This window comes from Pantherophis guttatus, chromosome 2 (genome assembly GCF_059756535.1).
Source record: "Pantherophis guttatus breed Tessera chromosome 2, ASM5975653v1, whole genome shotgun sequence".
Taxonomy (NCBI): Eukaryota; Metazoa; Chordata; class Lepidosauria; order Squamata; family Colubridae; genus Pantherophis; species Pantherophis guttatus.
This window is the reverse complement of record NC_142064.1, coordinates 171,350,202-171,371,107: the sequence shown is the minus strand read 5'-3', so window position 1 is coordinate 171,371,107 and position 20,906 is coordinate 171,350,202. Positions and strand designations below refer to the sequence as shown.

The 20,906-nt window shown below is 42.9% G+C and overlaps 1 protein-coding gene and 1 long non-coding RNA gene across 4 annotated transcripts in view; one reads left to right on the top strand and one right to left on the bottom strand.

Moving 5' to 3' along the window:
• The window catches only part of SHISA6 (shisa family member 6), a 333,085-nt gene that overhangs the window by 243,105 nt on the left and 69,074 nt on the right, over positions 1 to 20,906 (bottom strand). The gene's annotated exons all lie outside the window — the stretch shown is intronic.
• Positions 1 to 20,906, top strand: part of LOC117659811 (uncharacterized) — a 42,569-nt gene that overhangs the window by 19,905 nt on the left and 1,758 nt on the right. Inside the window, exon 2 of the long non-coding RNA XR_004589522.3 lies at positions 16,405 to 16,536. This is a non-coding gene — a long non-coding RNA (uncharacterized LOC117659811). The remainder of the gene's footprint in view (positions 1 to 16,404; positions 16,537 to 20,906) is intronic.

Below are 20,906 nucleotides of genomic sequence, written 5' to 3'. Positions count from 1 at the left end.
TTCTAGCACAGCAGCATGGGGGAGGGGAGGGGGGACTTTTCAGAATGGTACTGACTATACGAGGCACAATTGCAGCTATTCTCTTCTTTATGTTTCTACTAAAATATATTTTGTCCTATGGAATAAGCAGTAAAAATTTCTAGATCCAATGGATCGATAATTCATCATCCAGCATAGAAACAATAAATTTCCAATCTTTACCATTAATTGTCATGTTGCTAGAGATGCAACAAGATTCATGCTTTATTTAAACTACAGTTTGTGTAGTATTCTGTAACTGTTCCTTTTTGGGAGACAGCCATAATACGTCTTAAGTCGTCTTTGAGTTAAGGTTTAATATTTTCACCTGAACATGGAAATTGACAGCCAAACAGATTTTCTATATTCCACTTATAGCTAAAAGACTTATACTTCAGCATTGGAAGGATAAGTATATGGCTCCAAATACTCAATAACCTACAGAGATGATGTTATTAACAACTTTCAAATGAATTACTTATCAGTGTATATTAGCTATGAATGGTCCAAAGGAAATACGTCAATTTATTGAAATACTTATGTAGAATTTTAGGTATTTATTTAGGAACTTATGAAGACATGCTTTGCTTTTGTTTCCTTTTTTCTTTCCTCAGAAGTTTATATATTATTTATTTATTATTTAATTTTTATTCAATTGACAAAATAACAACATCCGCAGCACCATTTTGAATACCATCAGCATTGACAAAATCATTATCAGTCAATTGTAGTTAGTTTTAGTCAAATCTGCACAGGCCGTTCAATGTTGATTGCATTTCCCCCCATTTTTAACTTGTGCTTTTTAAGATAAATTCTTGTGAAACTGTCATGAAATTACCAAAAGCCAGAAGCTCCATGGAGTTCTATGCTGGGAACCCATCAGAATGAGCAAGACTGCCTGATATTCCTCCATTTCCTACTTCATCCATGGGTAGGTAAATCTTCTTTCATTTATTTAAAATTATTTAAATTAAGCAATCATAGATGAATTGAATATTAATATACACAAGTTCTGAAAGACTACTTCCCCCTGCCCCACTGAGAAAAGTTAGGAATATTTGAGGAATAGGTTCTCTGAGAATTCTGAACTATTCAAACCCCCTGCATTGTCTAGATCAGAAAACAGTTATCCTTTTTTATTCCATGCATCTTTAAATTTTATGTAGAAAAGGATGCGTATAAAATGTAAACTTGTCAAACATAGACCCAGGTTCACTCAGCAAATTAGAGCCTAAAACACAGTTTCCCTCTTAGTCAAACTTTTCTTGAAGAATTGTTGGGGGAATAAAATGACTCCAGATGTAGACCATTTTGAACTCTTAAAAGGGGATATATATGCATACATCAATAACCAAGTAAATACATTTAAAATATGTCAATATATTTATGCTACAGTCCTTGAATACACTTACCAAGAAATAATTCCCGGGCAGTTCTAAGTAATAATGTATACTTCTGCAGCATCAGAAATGTGCATTTTGTGTAAACCTGTGTTCAAAATACATATTTCAATGTGAATTTTCATACTTGCTTTCTTAGTTTGCAAATTAATGTGGAAACAGAAACAGGCAATGAAAAAAGAATGAGCACGTATGAAGTTGTCACAGACAGATAACAGACAGATCCATCTATCCGTAAGAAAGGTTGCTTCAGTAGATAATGTATCTCTTTCCCTGGCTAATTCATCATGCCATACCATCACTTCTCAAAGCACGACCCCTCATTTTCTTTTTAAAAGGACTGTCACCTGCAATCTTAATCAAGGAATTGTATGAATTTTAATTGACTAATCAATATGCTTCAACAGTGCAATCCTAACTCTGTTGTTACTGGATGAGGGAGGAATGGAAGCTGCTAGCAAAGATACATCTACCTGTGATGCAGATTTGGGGGAAGAAATTGAAAAGGAACAGTGCCAAAACGTTTACCTGAGTGGATTTGGAATTGCTGACACTATTCTTTCCTTGAAAGAGAGTTTGAGGTTCTTGTCTATCAATTCAGCAGGCTTTTGTAGGTATTTTCCCCTCATTGAAGCTAATGGGAGTGGAACACTGAAAAGAAATAATTCGTTATAATATCTTCATTCGAATAAGCAGATGGACATAACTGCTATTTTTTTTAAAAAAAAACTGTCCATGTTGCCTTGCACATGTTTAGATGTAACATGTTTGTATGCCCTTGCTTTCTTGAATATCAAACAACATGCTGCCGTGAGGCTGCGTACTATTATAGAAAAGTGACTTATGACTGGTCTTCATACTTATGACTGTTGCAGCATCCCCACAGACACTTGATTCAGGTGCTTGGCAACTGGCATGCATTTATGAGAGTTGCACTGTCCTGGGGTCATACGATCACCATTTGTAACCTGCCCAGCTGGCTTCTGACAAGGAAAGTCAATGGGGACAACCAGATTCACTTAACATCACATGATTCACTTAACAAGCAGTTAAGTAGCAGTGATTCACTTAACAACTGTGGCAAAAAGGTCGTAAAATGGAACAAAACTCCCTTAACTACTGCCTTGCTTAGCACTGGAAATTTTGGGCTCAGTTTTGGTCATAAATCGAGGATTACCTGTATTCCTATAAAATTTGGACTTTGATTACAGTCTAATGGAATTATGGGTAAAAAAAAAAAAAAAGGACCGAGAAACTGATTTGGATTTCCATTTGTTTGAGATTATAGAATTTCTCATAACATGCTTTACAGATAAAAAGCAGTTCCCAGAAACTAAATGAAATTTATATGGTAAAATAACATACCCACTTTTCTGACTAAATGTTAGCTACGGATATTGAAAGAGAGAACTTTTCTGAATGTCAGAGGAGCTCCCTGTTTACATGTGTAACAATGGTGCAAATTCAGGCAGTTCAGTTTTCCCCTTTAAAGCCAGTTACAAAGCAAAGCCAGGCAGCCTTTCCAAGAAAGGGTCCTCAATAATGCCTGCATGATATCTTATAATGTAAAAGCCTTCATCAGTTTGAAATGGATGCATGCATAATCAATAAGAAACCAAACCTATAAACATCAGAAACAAGATATGACTTAAGGGACCCTCCTGGAATTTGCTGTACTCTGGATGTGTTGATACTACAAATGCCAGAATTCTAAAGCAGCAATGCTAGCTGGAGCTTCTGGTAGTCATAATCTAAATACACTGAAAAGGGGTCAAATTCTTTTAAATGTGCAGGTATGCAGTAATGCAGAACTACCTGGCCTTGGGTTATTTATGAAAAATACAACAATTTAGTCTTCTGTGGCTTTTTCTTAAGCCATCAGGACTTACCCAGCTGTGTACCAATTAGATCTATTTGCATTCAGATTAATGAATGCTTTATTCACTGTAACAAATGTTGCAGTCTTCTTTTGTGGGTAAAAGAATGTGGGCAGGTGAAAAGAACACAAATATTTATTCATTGGCATGTAAAACTTAAAAGCGGCTACATAAACATGATAATTTAAAGCCCTTAAATTTCTCATGCCATTAAAATCAGTCTGGCTGTGGGACTATTTGGAGCATCAAAATATATGAGTTAGATAAATTTCTTTATGTGCATTTATTATATATATATATATATATATATATATATATATATATATATATATATATATATATATATATATATATATATATATATATATATATATATATATATATATATATATATATATTATCACTGAGCTGGTCGTGTATAAACCCATTCCACTGTATTCTTAAAGAAACAAATATACAGGAAATTTCACATTATATTTAAATATATATTCATATGGTCCATGGGTTTTCATAGAAAAAAATAATATTTATTGGGGTTATGCTCTGACTTGGTGTGAACAACAAATTCTAAATTCAAGCATAGAACAGGGTGATCCAGGATGATTTTAATTTACTGAAAGTGCGATGTAAATAGTTTTCTCTCTCTCTCTCTCTCCCAATTGCCTAGATTCTCTATATGTGAAAGTAATTTTCTTTCAGATAATCAAAAATTTTCATTTTCATTTTTACTTGATTTTCTTTCAGGCAGTTTCCTCCATCTTTTCATTCTTTTAATCCTTTCTTCTACCTTTCCTTCCATAATTTATTCCAATCCTGCATTCTGTTTTTACAAACAATTTGATTTCATAATTGGCACTTTACTTAATAACCCCAAGTATTTTGATGTTATTCAGAATAACATCAACTTCAAGTTTTTACTCTGTATGTAACTATTGTAAATACTACTCAATTGTTGTGGTATCTTTTTTCTTTTCTTTTTTTTGTAAAAATGTCTTTCCATCCCTGCTTGATAAGTGCTGAATGAATTTGTTAGTAAATAAGGCAGGTTCATTTCTCATCATGTTCTGGCCTGGCTTAGCTGTCTTGACCTTGTACCTGTCAATCATTCATCAGAGTACTAATGTTTTCAATGAGAAAAGAGGTGAGGTAGATGCTTTAGATAGGGGAAAGTCATGTCTGATTATGGTTATGTGAAAAAGTGACATTTTTCTTACCCTAACATTAAATACTAAATGTTTGACTCAAAAGATGGAGTATTCTGACAAAAAAAAGGAAGAAGAGAAAGAAAAAGATAGCAGCAGTAGGGCTAGCACTGCTACCAATTCAAGACCAACAATAACCCCAAAGTAAAGCTAATGTGTTCCTATCTATGGCTAAGGTGGAAAAGAGGTGGTTATGAGAGACGTTTTGACAAACCTCAGTACTTCCTTCAGACAAACAGCAACGTCATCAATGCCATCTTTTGCAAAAACCATGAAGGCAGTATTAAATAACATGAGTTTAATTGTAAACAGTATTTCTGCACAGAGTTTGGGCAGGGAAAGTGGCAGCATCACCTGGGGCCATTAGAACTGTTAATATATTTCATTTATGCTGTTTATATGCACTGATGCATTGCAAAAAACAGAAGCACTAGAGACATTCCAGGACTAGCAGCCCAATGATACATCTGAAAAGACATCATCAGGTAGCTTTCACAGAGACTAGAAAATCTAGCAGCAAAGACAAGCTTCTGAATCACACAACAAAGAAAGAACATGTCATTATTTCCCAAAACAAACTCAACAATTTATGATGGATGACCTGGGATGGCATACGTCAAGTATGAGTTTACCAGATTGCACTTTTAATATCTTAACTATCACTATCCTCATGATTAAGCTGTCAGCATTTTAAGGTTTTCTACTCAAAGTAGTGGATTTCACAGTATTCTGACCTGGGTTCAAGGATTTGCCCACATACATCCCCAATGAACCAACCTACCTCCAATTCTTCACTGCTAAGTAGGTAAGGGGAAATTGCTGGGTTATATAGGAAGCAAAGTCATAGATGGCTTACTCCCCATTGGATATCATATCGGGAACACCCAGAACAGAATGCAGGCCATCATGGTGCAGTGGATAGGACTTGGAGCCAACAGTGTTGAGATTGAGGGTAAAGGGAGAGGGAAGGAATATAAAGGCAAAAGAATATAAAGGGCTCTATTTTATGAATCAGTATTCCATGCAATGGAAATCAGAATGGCATGAATTAGATGGCAGATAAGTAGCTGGTTGGTTAGCAGCTTAACCATATTGCTGAGGTCTTGTAAAAAGCACTATGAAAGACTAGATTTGTGAGGGTCAACTGCATTGTTTGCCAAATCTATCTTGTTGTAAAGGATGCTGTATCAACATCCAGGCCTTCATAAATTCACATTGGAAAAATCACTGGCCACTCTTATCATAGGTTCAAGGATACTAAGCTTCTTTCGAGAAGACATGCAGAGTTGGGCTTGTTGTAGTACTTACTTTTCAGGCCTTGGCTTCCCTGACATCTTGCAAAGACCACCAGCCAACAAACCATATCTTGAAATGATATCTCCAGAGCCAGTATCAACCAGAGAGCTTCTGCTATTTCTTTTATCTTGACTTAGCAAGTCATCACCTGTTTGCCAATTTCTTCTCTCTGTCCAGTGCCTACCTTTGCCCAAAACCAGTTTCAACTACCAGACTGATTCCCATTCAGTGCTATTTAACATCTCTGAGATGTTTCTCTCAGATCACTATTGCCAAAACCTAGAATCTACTATATAGTAGCTACTGCTGCCTCTCTGCCAGTATCAGATTACTTCCTTAATATTCATAATATGAGCTGCTTCTACTGCTTCTTGATGCCAAGCACTTCATAAAAAACAATACTGTGTCTTTGATTAAAAAAAATGGAGACATTCTGAAGCAACTATCCTATTACATTATCTTTCAGAATGACTGAATATGAATTCATGAAAATACTTAATTTATTAAATGATTGGGATTCTACATATCAAGGGACTGCCCATAAGTAAAATTCATCTTGAAGAACTTTATATGAGGCAGGTATGAAGAGTAGTAGATTATTCTGAAATGTAAACATAAAGCATAACTCCATTGGAGAAATGGTAATAGAAGTTAGACCTTCTAAGTCTCAAAACAATTGCATCAGAATCCATAATGGGAACATTTTTGCTTCTCTTTCCTCAGTTTTTCAACAGGAAGTAGAATTGGTTAAGCTGTCAAAGAAGTTTATTTGCACACATACATATTCAGATTTAGGAAAGAGGGAAAACAAAATGCAAAAATTGGATTATGGTAACACATGGACCGAGATTCCAGAGGACATATATTGGAACTGGAAAAATAATATATTAGGACTGGAAATAACTAACCTGCAGTAGTTATTTCCATTCCTAATGTAACTCTTCCTCTTCAGCCAGCTGTCCTTCTGGTTCTAAGTTTTTAGAGGCAGATGGTCTGAGAGAAACTCTCCGTTTCAGCTTTACTACATAAAAAGCTATTCAGCAGACAGAAACTGATATTATCTTCAGAACATGGTTTCATAGACCCTTTTAGTACAGCTGTAGAGGCCAAACTAATCTTTGGAGAGATGCAGCAGTAGCTGAATAGTTGGCCAATGTAGGGAAGTGAATGTGAGACTGAGGAAGGATAAGGTAGTAGACTGGCTCTTTTAATTTGTGCCCTTCAGAAATGTATGTGAATGTTGAGAATATTATAGAAGTGACTTGAGCAAGTTGTGGTAAAAATATAGAGCATGAGACAAGTACAATGGGATGAGATTTGTTTGGCAATCATCATGGTTAGTGTCACCTAAATAATGTAGCCAAGAGAGAGTCTAGATGGGGCTTAGTAGAAAACATTTCTTTTTCTTTCTTTCTTTCTTTCTTTCTTTCTTTCTTTCTTTCTTTCTTTCTTTCTTTCTTTCTTTCTTTCTTTCTTTCTTTCTTTCTTTCTCTCTTTCTTCACAATTGTGGGGTAAAAATGATACTTGTGATTACAGGTTGAAATGGTGTGTGCAAAGTTCCTCTATCTGCACAACTAGAAATTTGGAAAAGAGGATGGAAGGAAGGAAGGGAGGGAGGGAGGGAACTGAGTGGACAATTCTTGAACTGTAATACTTATATAGATTATGAAGAAAAAAGGAAAGTGGAGAATAACACCGTTCCAATTTGCAAGTTAGTCTTAGAAGTATACACCTGACTGATTCATTTAAAATGCAGGCTGAATATAATCCTCAAGGATTTCTACATGTATCATTCTGTTGCTGACTTTTAAGCTTAACATATGAACATCAAATATCAAATAAAAAAAAGTAATGTATTTAAAAGTGAACAGCCAATAATGCAACAGACATAGATGTTTATTAAAATGTTAGAAATAAAACATTTGGACAGAAGTAATCTATATGTTAGACAGAAATATTCCTTTATTTTGAGAATTGCACAAAAGCTCCAGTATAGCTTTAAAATATTATACTAGTATTAAATATTAGTAATAGTAAATATTACACAAATTAGTAAATCCAATAGCGAATGAATTTAAAGCTATAGAAAAAACATAGGCTGCAAAATGACTACAATATTTCTTACAGCACCACAGATCAAAGCAGAATATTTTTCAGAGAGTTTAAACATAATCACTCTGATTGCAACCCACTCTACTGGACTTTCAGAGAATGGATGTTACTAGATTTGTCTAATTTCTACAACTATCCATGCATTCCCAAATTTAACTTGGGCGGAAGGGGAAACTTCAGAACAAAAGGGATATGCAAGGTTAATTCAAGGGAAAAGAGGACAAAATGGATGACAGCCTATGCTACACCTTAGTAACTGTGTATTAATTACCTAACTTTCTCCCTGTTTTGCTATGTTAAGGTACATTCTGATCTTAATTTTTTCCCAATCCAGGTGGAACCTTATACATTTGAGTCATATTATCTATTTTAGTTCAATAATTTCCATTCTTCTTGTTGTTGCCACATGTTGTGTTGATATCTGAGTAATTTTCTAAAATGTTTGTTTTATTAAATAAGTAACAGATAATTCTCCTCCAGTCGGGCACGGCAGTCAGGATGGGTGGAGACCTGGTTGAGTCGTCATTGGACCGGGTCTGCTGAAAAAGGCAGGAAGTCCCTCCCCTGACCGTGGCTGTCAGTTTTTCGACTCGGTCGAGTCCAGACCGGTCGTGTCTAGGGTAGTCTGTTCGCTTGGATAAGCAAAAAAAAGTAAGAAAGAGAGAACTTAGTTAAACGCAGCAGGGGCGAGGCTTGATTCCCTTCAGCGTGGTAGCTGCTAGCTCCGCTGGGGATCGCCTGAGGTTACATCACCGGCTGGTGATTCCTCTTCCGACGCGCACGAGTTCGCTCCGTCGCGGCGGTCTCACTTCTCTGGCAGCTGAGAGAGCCCTTACGATCGGCCTTAGATCGCCTGGCTGCCTGCTCATTAGCGCGACGCTTCTCCGCGCCTCCGGGAGTGTCTTGCCGGCTGGCTTGCGCTCCGATTCAAAAAAAAAAAAAAAAAAACCTACGGAACGAGTACCAACGGCGGAGAAGCCTCTGAATCGCCTGGCTCCCTGCTAATTAGCGCGCTCTGTTTCCGCGCCTTTGGGTGACTTGCCGGCTGGCTTGCGCCCTAGTTTAAAAAAAAAAAAAAAAGAGGAAAAGGAGAGGGCCAACAGCGGAGAAGCCTCTGAGCGGAGCGTCGGCTCTGGGGGATAGCGGCTGGCTATTTTCTTTTTTTTTTAGCGCGTTTGCGATCCCGCGCTTATTCAAAGTGCTTAGGCCGGCTGGCTAACACTTTGCACAAAGTCTTCCAGCTCTTCTAAATTGAAGTCCTACGCAGTGAGTACTTCTCCTCGGAGATCCGTGGGCCGATTTGTCTCAGTTTCAGCTGCTATTGTCTGAGGGGATCCTCTGGCCTTCTTAGCAGTCTATACCAGCGGCCATTTTATAGACCCTCCTAAGATGGCGGACGCCATTTCTTCCCACAAGGGAAAAAAGAATAAACGCCCTCAGCTTCAGCTAGGTCCTGAGGAGGAGCAGGCCTCGACCTCCCAAGCTAAGAGGCCTAGGAATCATAGCTCCCAGGAGGCCCCTAAATCTAAATCTAAATCTAAATCTAAGGCTAAGGATGAGCAAAGAAGACATAAGGCTATCGAGAAAGCATTTAATAAAGCAGCCTCCTCTTCCTCGAAAGAGCCTCCAGAGGCCTCATCGAATCCTGAGCCCCCACCTGCTCCTGCCAGGAGTGCGGCCTTGTCACAGGCCTCTCCTGTACCTCCTCTCTCCCCAGATATTTCAGTCACGGGGGACTCTTGGATTCCTGATGCATCCACCGTTTTTCCTACTGATGTACAGGTGGTCAATCCTTCTCAGACAATTCACAACCCTGAACCGGTTGCCATAGGAGCAGGAGATTCAGTGGTCCAGCCCTCTCAGGCCCAAAAACTGGATATTACACCTGCTTTGGCCCAGTTGATAGCTAACTCAATAAAGCAAGGGATTGCTCAGGGGTTGCAGGAGAGGTCTTCCTCGAAGGTTTCCGAATATCTGAATCGCCAAGCTCCTTCGATTAGTTCTCAGCCCTTGCAGGATTCTTTTCAGGTCCTGCCTCGGGCAACTTCTCCTTCCAGGGATAGCCAAGGCTCCCTTTCAGGCGAGGAAGAACAGGCCATTATTGACCAAGATCTGTCGGAGGATGAGGGCTTAGAGCCGGATCAGCCCTCGTTTGTAGGGTTGTTCCGCCCTCAAATGTTTCGTTCCTTATTACATAAAGCTCAGATCACCACTGGTCTTGGCATCCCTTCGCCCTCCGACCAAGCCCAACCCGGGACTTCAACATCTTCTTCGGCCTTATTTGACGTGCCCACAGTTCAAACCGAGATAGTGCCAGCCCCTAAATTGTTTGCAGACGTCTTGCAGAGGCAATGGAAGAACCCTAGCACGGGGCCAATCCCCAACAGCCTAGACAGACGCTTATTTAATCTGGCAGAGGAGTATGCTTCTCTTTTGCAGATCCCCTCAGTGGACACACCGGTGGTGGCTTTGACCTCGTCCTCACCCGCCTCGGGCCCGGCTGAGGAATCCCTACGTCCGGAGGAGAGGAGAGCGGAACGCACCCTCATCAAAGGTCATCAGGCGGCGGCCTGGTCCGTGCAGGCCTCATCTGCCGCATCGTTTTTTAACCGGGCGTCGATCCTCTGGCTGAAGCAGTTGCAGAGTCGTATTCCTCCTTCTGAGGTGAGAACACTACAAGACATTAACAAAATACTGGCAGCGGTAGAGTACTCGGCGGACGCCACTCTCTCTGCAGCCAGGTTTTCGGCCAAAGCAATTGGTTCCGCAGTCACTTCTAGGCGCTTACTTTGGCTGAAATATTGGCAAGCCGACGTTCGTAGTAAGTGGCGCTTAGCGTCTTCACCGTACTCGAGTGACAAACTTTTTGGGCCTGCTCTTGAGCCTCTCTTAATTGAGACCAGAGATCACAAGAAGTTTTTGCCAGCGGTATCCCGCAGGTCAGATGGGCGTTCGTCGTCTTCCTTTCGACGGCAGTCCTTTCGGGGCCCTGACTCCGGCTACTTGCAGCAGCGATCCCACCGACCCTTCCAACAACGTGGGAACCTTCAACACTATAATCAGGTCAGACAGGGCCCTCGATACCCCCCTAGCAGAGGCCAAAGAGGTGGCAGGGGCCGTCCCTTTAGACGGTCTCGTTAGGAGGCCTTCCTCAGAACAACTTGGGGGTCGTCTGACCCTTTTCTCCCAGGCTTGGGAGGATACGGTTCCTGATGAGTGGGTTAGACGGACCATTAAATTTGGTCTTTCCCTGGAATTTTCATCTAGTCCCCCTATTAGGTTTATTCGTTGCCCAGTTTCCCTCAATGCTACTAAGAGATCACTAGTGGAGAAGGCTATCCATCACTTGCTAGCTATAAGTGCCATCGAACCGGTGTTCCCCTCCGAATTTGGCCAAGGTTTTTACTCTAGACTCTTTTTAGTACAAAAGTCTTCCGGGGACTGGCGCCCTATCCTTGATTTGAAGTCCTTGAACCGGCACATAACTTATCGCCGGTTCAAGATGCATTCCCTACAAACAATTTTACTTTGCATTAGGGAAGGGGATTTTTTATCATCTGTGGACTTAACTGAAGCCTACCTCCACGTTCCCATCCTTCCCGAACACCGTAAGTTTCTCAGATTTTGTTATAACAACAACCATTACCAGTACCGGGCCCTTCCCTTTGGTTTGTCCTCGGCCCCTAGGGTCTTTACCAAAATAATGGCTGCCCTCATGGGTTATGTCGCCACACTCCCAATTAGGGTGTCCTTTTATCTAGATGATGTTTTGATCTTGTCAAGGTCTTGGCAGCAAGCGCAGGCTGACCTGACTAGGACCCTTCAGATTCTCCAGGATCATGGGTTCTCAGTCAATTTGGCTAAGAGCCACTTAACCCCTTCTAATCGAATTCTTCACCTGGGAGCAGTAATTGATTCCTTGTCCTCGGAGGTGTTCCTGTCTCCGGACCGGGTAAACAGCCTCAGAGAGTTAGCTGGCCGGGTGCAGAATCAGGGGTCTTCTTCGCTGCTAGCTTTGTCACGTCTTCTTGGCAAGATGGTGTCTACCTTTGGGATAGTCCCATGGGCCCGTTTACACAGTAGGGACTTACAGTGGATGCTGCTGCCCTTTCAACGTTCCCACAGGGACACCTCATCCACAAGACTGGTCCTTCCTCCGTCTGTGATCCGGTCTCTGTCCTGGTGGACATCGGATGCCCTGTTAAAGGGGACCAGGTTTCGAGAGCCGTGCCGACTGCAGCTTACAACGGATGCCAGCTTGTCGGGCTGGGGAGCTCATCTGGGTCCCCACCTAGCTCAGGGCCTATGGTCAGCACACGAGAAACGGATGAACATCAATGTGCTAGAACTGCGGGCCATCTTCCTCGCCCTAAAGGCTTTCGAGCCTCAGGTGCTGCACCGAGATGTCTTAATTCTGACCGACAATGTCACAGCCAAAGCGCATGTGAACCGCCTCGGGGGGACTCGTTCCAGAGCTCTGATGAGGGAAGCGCGGCGTTTGGGTCTCTGGGCAGAGGACCACTTGGCATCGATTCAAGCAACTCACATCTCCGGAGTTCTAAATCGCACGGCCGACTCTCTCAGTCGGTCCCCGGTCGACGACGCAGAGTGGTCCATTTCTCCTCGCCTCTTCCAGGAGGTGGTTCGCCGCTTTGGGAGTCCGACAGTGGATCTATTCGCCAGTGCGTCCAACCACCAGCTACCACGATTCTTCACCAGATTCCCTTGTCCCGGGGCAGAGGCGGTGGACGCTCTCCGGAGTCATTGGCCGACCAATCAGCTCCTGTATGCCTTCCCACCGGTCAACTTGCTGTCCAGAGTGGTACGGAAATTATTACAGGAGCAAGCGGAGTTAATCCTCATCGCTCCAGCCTGGAACCGACGTCCTTGGTTCGCAGACCTCAGGTCCCTGTCGGTAATGCCCCCTTGGCGGATACCGGGAGACTGGATGACCCTCACCCAGGGCCAACTGCAGCACCCGGATCCTCTCTGGTTCCAGTTCACCGCGTGGCGATTGAGCGGGAAGTGTTGAGTAAGCTTCCCCTCTCGGCAGGCGCCATTTCGACTATTCAAGCCTCTCGACGGGCTTCAACCACAAGGATTTATGACGCTACCTGGCGAGCCTTCTGGCTTTGGTGTAAGGCTCGACTTGTCTCTCCTACTTCGGCCTCGGTTCCTCTTGTCATCGAATTCCTGCAGGAAGGGTTTGTCTCTGGCCTCTCGCCTAACACACTTCGCCGCCAGGTGGCTGCCCTTTCCACGATCTTATCCGGCTCCTCAACGGACCCTATCTCACAGAATCCTTTGATCCGGCAGTTCCTGCGCGGCGCTACCAATATCCGTCCGCCTGCAGTCCATCGCTACCCTTCTTGGGACTTACCTAAGGTTCTCCGGGCTCTAACGGCTCCCCCCTTCGAACCCTTGAGAGATGTTTCCTTAAGATACCTATCCTTTAAGGTGGCTTTCCTTGTGGCGGTGACTTCGGCTCGGCGGATTTCTGAGATGGCGGCCCTGTCCATTCGTAAGGAACTCTGTATCTTCCACCAGGATCGGGTGGTACTGAGATTGGATCCTTCTTTCATCCCGAAAGTGAATACGATTTTCCACCGGGCCCAGGAAGTAGTACTGCCTAACTTTTGTCCTAATCCTCAACATTCTCTTGAACGGCGATGGCATACCCTCGACGTCCGTCGGGCTGTAAAGATCTATATTTCCCGCACGGCTACCTTACGCCGTTCGGACGCCCTCTTCGTATCCTTTTTACCAGCTTCTCTGGGATCGAAGGTTTCTTCTACCACCTTGGGGCGCTGGATTCGGGCTTGCATTTCGGCGGCGTATGAAGCTTCTGAGCTTCCAGTTCCTCGCAACATAACAGCTCATTCGACGAGAAGCGCCGCCACTTCAGCAGCGTGGTCCACCCGGGCCTCCATCGGCGAGATTTGTCGGGCGGCGGCCTGGGCATCGCCTTCTCCCTTTGTCCGCCACTATCGCTTGGACAAGTATGCGTCTTCGGATGCGGCCTTTGGCCGGAGAGTCCTGCAAGGGGTCCACTCGGCTTCCTGATTTCGGGACCGGCCTTCTCCCTCCCGTCTGGACACTTGGCTCTGGTATGTCCCATCCTGACTGCCGTGCCCGACTGGAGGAGAATGGGCGTTGGTTCTTACCTGACACGCCTCTTCTCTGACTGTCGGGCACGGCAGTCAGCCCCACCCTTATTGTGGAGGCCGATCCCGTTACGACCTCACCTGGGAGGGGGCGGGTTCTTCTAATTCTCTTTGTTCTCTATCCCTAGACACGTCTTACTGCTGATACTCCCTCGTCTCAAACTGACAGCCACGGTCAGGGGAGGGACTTCCTGCCTTTTTCAGCAGACCCGGTCCAATGACGACTCAACCAGGTCTCCACCCATCCTGACTGCCGTGCCCGACAGTCAGAGAAGAGGCGTGTCAGGTAAGAACCAACGCCCATTCAGCACCTATTTTTGGTTGAAATGCTCTTCATCTCAAGCAGTCAATTAATGTCAGGATCTTCAGATTCTCCACATGTGGAACTGAATAGAGCCGTAAGGTTGGGCTTCTGTATTTTATAATGATACAGAGTTTGATCTATCACTTTGTCTTCCTATTTCCACATGGTTTTTCTATAATTTATCGAATCAAATGTAAACATCTCTCCAATGCTATGCAGTAACCTTTAAACTAGCAGAAATGTAGACTGACTCAAATATTGCTCTCACTGCTGATCCCCATCCTGCCATAGGACAAATTTTATTTACAAGATGTCCTTCTTTACTGATTGCCTTAGCCAGTTATCATTTACAGTTACTATGTTAATGAAAAAGTGATGGTAATGAAAAAGTAAAAAGTAAAACCTTCACAAGTTTGTGAAGCAGAAGAGAGCTGAAGTACAATTGTAAACACAGTCACAGTTTCACTTAGTGACTGCTTAGCTTATTAACCAAGTTGCTGGTTCTAATTGTGGTCACTAAATGAGATTTACTTAAAGTTTACAGACAGCTCCAAGCAGTCAACTTTCAAATTAAAAGCAGACGAGTTTAAAACAACATACCATACACTGTCTGTAACCATATAAAAGTAGGAATAATGATTAAAATCAATACAAGCCAATCCAGAGAGATAGTCATAACAACCCACTCCCCTAGCTTCGTGAACAAGGACATTTTCCCGTTTTCTGAAGACCAGAAGGGAGGGAATATTAGAGAAGGTGGGACTAGAACTCACAGTCTCCCGACTTCTAGCCTGGCACCTTAACTTGAAGACCAAACTGGCTCTTAATGCTCTCAAATGCTCCTCAAATTTCTCTCTACCCCATCTTCAATTACAAATTTCTCTCTACCCCATCTTACAATTACATATTCTTATCAATTTTATCAGTACAGCCTTTTCTCCTCTCTTATTACCAACTGTCATTCAAAAACTTAACCTCCTATGCTTCAGTTGTAAAGCTAATTTTTCAGGTAGAAGTCCATTACTCAATCATTTGCCAAGGAAAATTATGATCAGATCAAAATTTTGTCAGGTACAAATATCTAATTGCAGGGTTAACACAATAAACAATTTGATTTCATCTACAGCTCTACAATATCAATTCTCTCTTTTAATAGGATTTTTTTTTTAAAAAATCAACTCTAGGAAATAAAGATAGAAAACTGCTTAGAATTCAGCTGCAGCAATGATAGTGCTTTATGGCTTTTGGATTGACAAGCTTTGCTATTTTCAGATGTGTGCTGTGTGGTTTCAAGAAACTTTCACCTTAAAAATAATTCTTATGAAATTTGAAGAAAACATATATGTAAAAAGTTGCATTGATTAAGTTTCTTATTACTAATAACATGGGGAAAATGTAAAGCCGACATATATTTTCTGGTTTCCTTCTGTCTGTATCAGCATTTTCCCATGTAATGGGAATATATCTCTTGCTTCAAGCATTCTTCTGGTGCCTCTGTAAAATACTCATCAAATCTTGCCTCTGCCCTCCTTTTCCTGGTCTATGACAATTACAAAGAAGTCAATTACTTCTTTGTGTCCAAGCAAGTCTTTGTAACAATACTTTGCCTCAGGAATCTCTTGAAACTAAATTCAAAAAGTGTGCTAAATGAAACCAACATGAACTAAAGTCAGCTGAGTCACCTGTTATTCAAGCTGACAAAGAAAGGAAACATAAACATTCTAGCCTGTGTTGGAATCTATATGCCAAAATCTATGGTTCTTTGCATTGCCTATTAATTAGAAACTGTAGCTTCTCTTATGCAGATTTGCCCCTTCCAGGTTTCCTTTATCAATCTGGCCAAATCAGTTGACGACATGGGCATTTGATGAAGTAGCACAGTGGGGCAATCATAATTGCATTCCTTGAAAGATCTGAGATCTGACAGGTCTATCTTATATTCATACTGACTGGGGTTCATTCAGTGATAACCGGAAACTTACAATAACATAAGTATGCACAACCTTATGAGAAGATATATTTTATTTCAGATATGCAGCGGAAAAGATGCTAGCACTGAACCTCAACGATAATTTGCAGCATTATTTAAAGATTAAAGATACGGAAGCAGCAGGACCATGGAGAGCACTCAGCGACATGAAAGGAAAACAAGACTATGAAAGGTACAGCAGCCTGTAGCTTTCAGGAATTCGTTCACCCATCAAAATTCTAGTTTCGATGCTATCTAAGACTCTGGCCAATAATTCAGCAAATTAATCTCTATATACTGAACATTACAGAATATGTGTATCCAACATAAGTATGAGTATACCAATAATTTAAAATTAAATGCAATATCCAACATAACTCTGCACTTACATTTCATCATGCATGATTCCTTCTATTTTGCTGGAACAAATAGTGCTAGAGAAACAACGTAAGAGTGACATCATTATGCTTGTCATCTGGCCTCCCTGCTGAAAACTCAAAAAGAATTTAAAAGACATTATGTACACACAGACACAGAGAGTAAAAAATACTCAGTCTGCAAATGTACTCTTCTCATATTTCCTCCTGTTTTTCCTCTCTCGTTCACAATTTATATATAGTAATCTAGAAATGCTATAGTCCTAATGTAATTTACATTAATCTGTTCCCTAAGCAAAAGTTACATGAAATGCGAGAAACATCTTATTTGATTTTTAATCACGCATAATTTCTGGTTTGTATGTTAAGATTTCTTTTGATCATAAAAAGCCATTTGAAATAAAGGTATGTTAGTTCGTTTGTTTACAATATTTACTGATTTGCTCCATCTATATAGCCACCCATCTTGCATGAGTCCCCATGACTTATGATTGTTCTTCACAGTTAAAAATAATAAAACAACACAACACATGTAAATAAATAGTCAAAACAATAAGAACAAAAGATATTAAAGCAAATTAAAAGCAATTAAAAAAATATACGGAACTGAAGCTCAAGGAAATAACTGTCTATTGAGTACTTGCATCATTTTTTTAGAATAAATCTTCAAAAACTAAGATAATCCCAATGGCAAATGAACAAACCAAACAAAATTATGACTATTTACTGTAAATATGTGAAACCAAGCAACAATCAGAATATTGACCATGAATAAAACAGAAATATACAGAGACGCCAACCAGAGAAGAGGTTCTTCAAATAGCAAGTTATTATCATATCAGGCCATGTTTCTGGTTATATATATGTGTGTGTGTGTGTGTGTGTGTGTGTGTGTGTGTGTGTGTGTGTGTGTGTACGCGCGCATGTGTGTGTGTGTGTGTGTGTGTGTGTGTGTACACACATGAAACCTGCATATTTTATGAGCTACCAACCCAGGTTTTTCAACAACAGGTATTTATTTATTTATTTATTTTATTTTTGAATTTGTATACCGCCCTTCTCCCTGAGGACTCAGGGCGGTGAACAGCCAAATAAAAACATCAAATACAAATATTAAAATACAGTTAAAAAAATATATATAAATTTGGCCCCATTAGTTAAAACAATAAACCAAACAATTAAAAACACTTAAAAAGAATTAGGCCAGCCCGGCTTGTTGGAAAAGGAAGGTTTTAAGGGCACGGCGGAAGGCACTGAGGTCATGGATTCTCCTTATCTCAGGGGGCAACTGATTCCAGAGGGTGGGAGCCCCCACAGAGAAGGCCCTCCCCCTGGGGGTCACCAGCCTGCATTGTTTGGCTGATGGCACCCCGAGGAGGCCCTCTCTGTGGGAGCGCACGGGTCGATGGGAGGTCGTCGGTGGCAGCAGGCGGTCTCGGAGATAGCTAGGCCCTATGCCATGGAGCACTTTAAAGGTGATAACCAACACCTTGAAGCGCACCCGGAAGACCACTGGGAGCCAGTGCAGCTCGCGCAGGAGCGGTGTTACATGGGAGCGCCATGCTGCTCCCGTCACTACCCGCGCTGCTGCGTTCTGGACCAGTTGGAGCCTCCGGGTGCTCTTCAAGGGGAGCCCCATGTAGAGAGCGTTACAGTAATCAAGGCAAGAGGTCACGAGGGCATGAGTGACTGTGCACAGGGAATCCCGATCAAGAAAGGGCCGCAACTGGCGGATCAGGCGAACCTGATAAAAGGTCCCCCTGGTTACAGCCGTCAGATGTTCCTCCAAGGACAGCTGTGTATCCAGGAGGACTCCCAGATTGCGAGCCCTCTCTGTGGGGGCCAAAGACTCGCCCCCAATAGTCAGTGATGGGGTCAACTGACTATATCGGGATGCCGGGAACCACAGCCACTCAGTCTTGGAAGGGTTGAGCTTGAGCCTGTTCCTCCCCATCCAGATCCGTACAGCCTCCAGGCACTGGGACATCACTTCAAGGGCATCATTGGGGTGGCCTGGGGTGGAGATGTACAGCTGAGTATCATCAGCGTACTGATGGTATCTCACCCCAAAGCCACGGATGATCTCGCCCAGCGGCTTCACATAAATGTTGAACAGGAGGGGCGAGAGGACCGACCCCTGAGGCACTCCACATATAAGAGGCCTCGAGGTCGACCTCTGCCCCCCTGTCAACACGAACCTCGACCGGTCGGAGAGAAAGGAGGAGAACCACCGTAACACGGTGCCCCCCATCCCCAACTCTTCCAACCGGTGCAGCATGATACCATGGTCGATGGTATCAAAAGCCGCTGAGAGGTCTAACAGGACCAGAACAGAGGAACAACCCCTGTCCCGAGCCCTCCAGAGATCATCAACCAACGCGACCAATGCCGTTTCCGTGCTGTGCCCAGGCCTGAAACCAGACTGGAACGGATCCAGATAGGATGTTTCCTCCAGGAATTGCGGAAACTGTCGCGCGACCACACTCTCAACAACCTTCGCCAGAAAGCGAAGGTTGGAGACAGGACGATAGTTGGCCAATATTGCCGGATCCAGGGACGGCTTCTTGAGGAGAGGCCTCACCACCGCCTCTTTCAAGGCCGCGGGGAAGTAACCCTCACTCAATGAAGCGTTGATAACACCCTGGAGCCAGCCTCGTGTAACCTCCCGGGAGGCCAGTACCAACCAGGAGGGACACGGGTCCAGTAAACATGTGGCCGCACTAAGTCTCCCCAAAATCCTGTCCACATCATCGGGAGTCACAGCATCAAACTCCTCCCAGATAACATTCTCAAGACTATTCCTCGTCACCCTGCCCTGATCTACCCAGTCAGAGTCCAAGTCCCCCCGGATCTGAGCGATTTTGTCATACAGGTATTGTCCGAAATCTTCCGCCCTGCCTTCCAAGGGATCCTCCCGCGCTCCCAGATGGAGCAGGGAGCGGGTTACCCTGAACAGGGCTGCCGGACGATTCCCTGATGACGCAATAGAGGCGGAAAAGTAATTACACTTTGCCGTCTTTATCGCCACTAGGTAGGTCTTAATATGCGACCTTACCAGTGTTCGGTCAGATTCAGCGCGACTGGCCCTCCAACCGCTCTCTAGGCGTCTTTTCCGGCGTTTCATCTCCCTCAGCTCCTCGGTGAACCAAGGAGCCGCGAGGGATCGACAGCGGGTCAGAGGCCGCAAAGGCACGACTCGATCCAAGGCCCCACCAGCCGCCCGATCCCAGGCAGCTACCAGGTCCTCGGCTGAGTCGTGTGCCAGATCATCAGGAATTGGCCCAAGCTCCGTCTGGAACCTATCAGGATCCATCAGGCGCCTGGGGCGGACCTATCTAATTGGGACCGCCTCCCTGCGGCGGGGTGTAGCGGTACGAAAGTCCAGACGAAGGAGTGAGTGATCTGACCATGACAAGGGTTCCATGTCTATATCCCCTATAACAAGATCACTCAACCACTGGCCAGAGACAAAAATCAAGTCTAGAGTGTGTCCCCCCCCGTGAGTGGGGCCATGAACTAACTGGGTCAGGTCCATGGCCGTCATGGAAGCCATGAACTCCCGAGCCATCCCAGACGTTTCACCAACGGATGGCAAGTTGAAATCACCCATGATTATAAGGAGGTATAAGGAGAAAACTGGGAAGATAGGAAGTGGGATGTTGGGAAACAGAGAGGGCCATTTTGTAAACAATTTGCAGCTGATTAGAACAAAAAAAGTCTGAGAAAATGGTGGTTCCTAGTCTATTACAGCATAAAAGTGTAAGAAAGAAACACAGAGTTTAAAACTTTGGGCCACACAAGAGAGAGAAAGATCCCGAGCGTATATAGAACTAATTTTTGTCATTAGGTCAAATTGTATCAGAAATCAAGTTTACTCTTCTATCCAACCCTCATCTTTGGCTTCAAAAGAAGAGGTTGAAAATCTTCTGAGATGCATTGTAGTGACTTAGAGGAAAGCCTGAAACTGTGTAAAAGCATTCCAATCAATATGGGTTTTTTGCTCTTGACCTTGGCCTGCAAAAGTGAGAGGTTATTGGACATAAGGCCAAACAAAGTACGGGTATATAGCTAGTATCTTGCCTTTAGCTTGGTGTGCAGAAGACAAACTCATTTTTTTTTTGTTCTGAAATTAATTGAAATGGTACTATTCCAATATTATCTATTGCTGCCTTTAATCTTTTAGGAC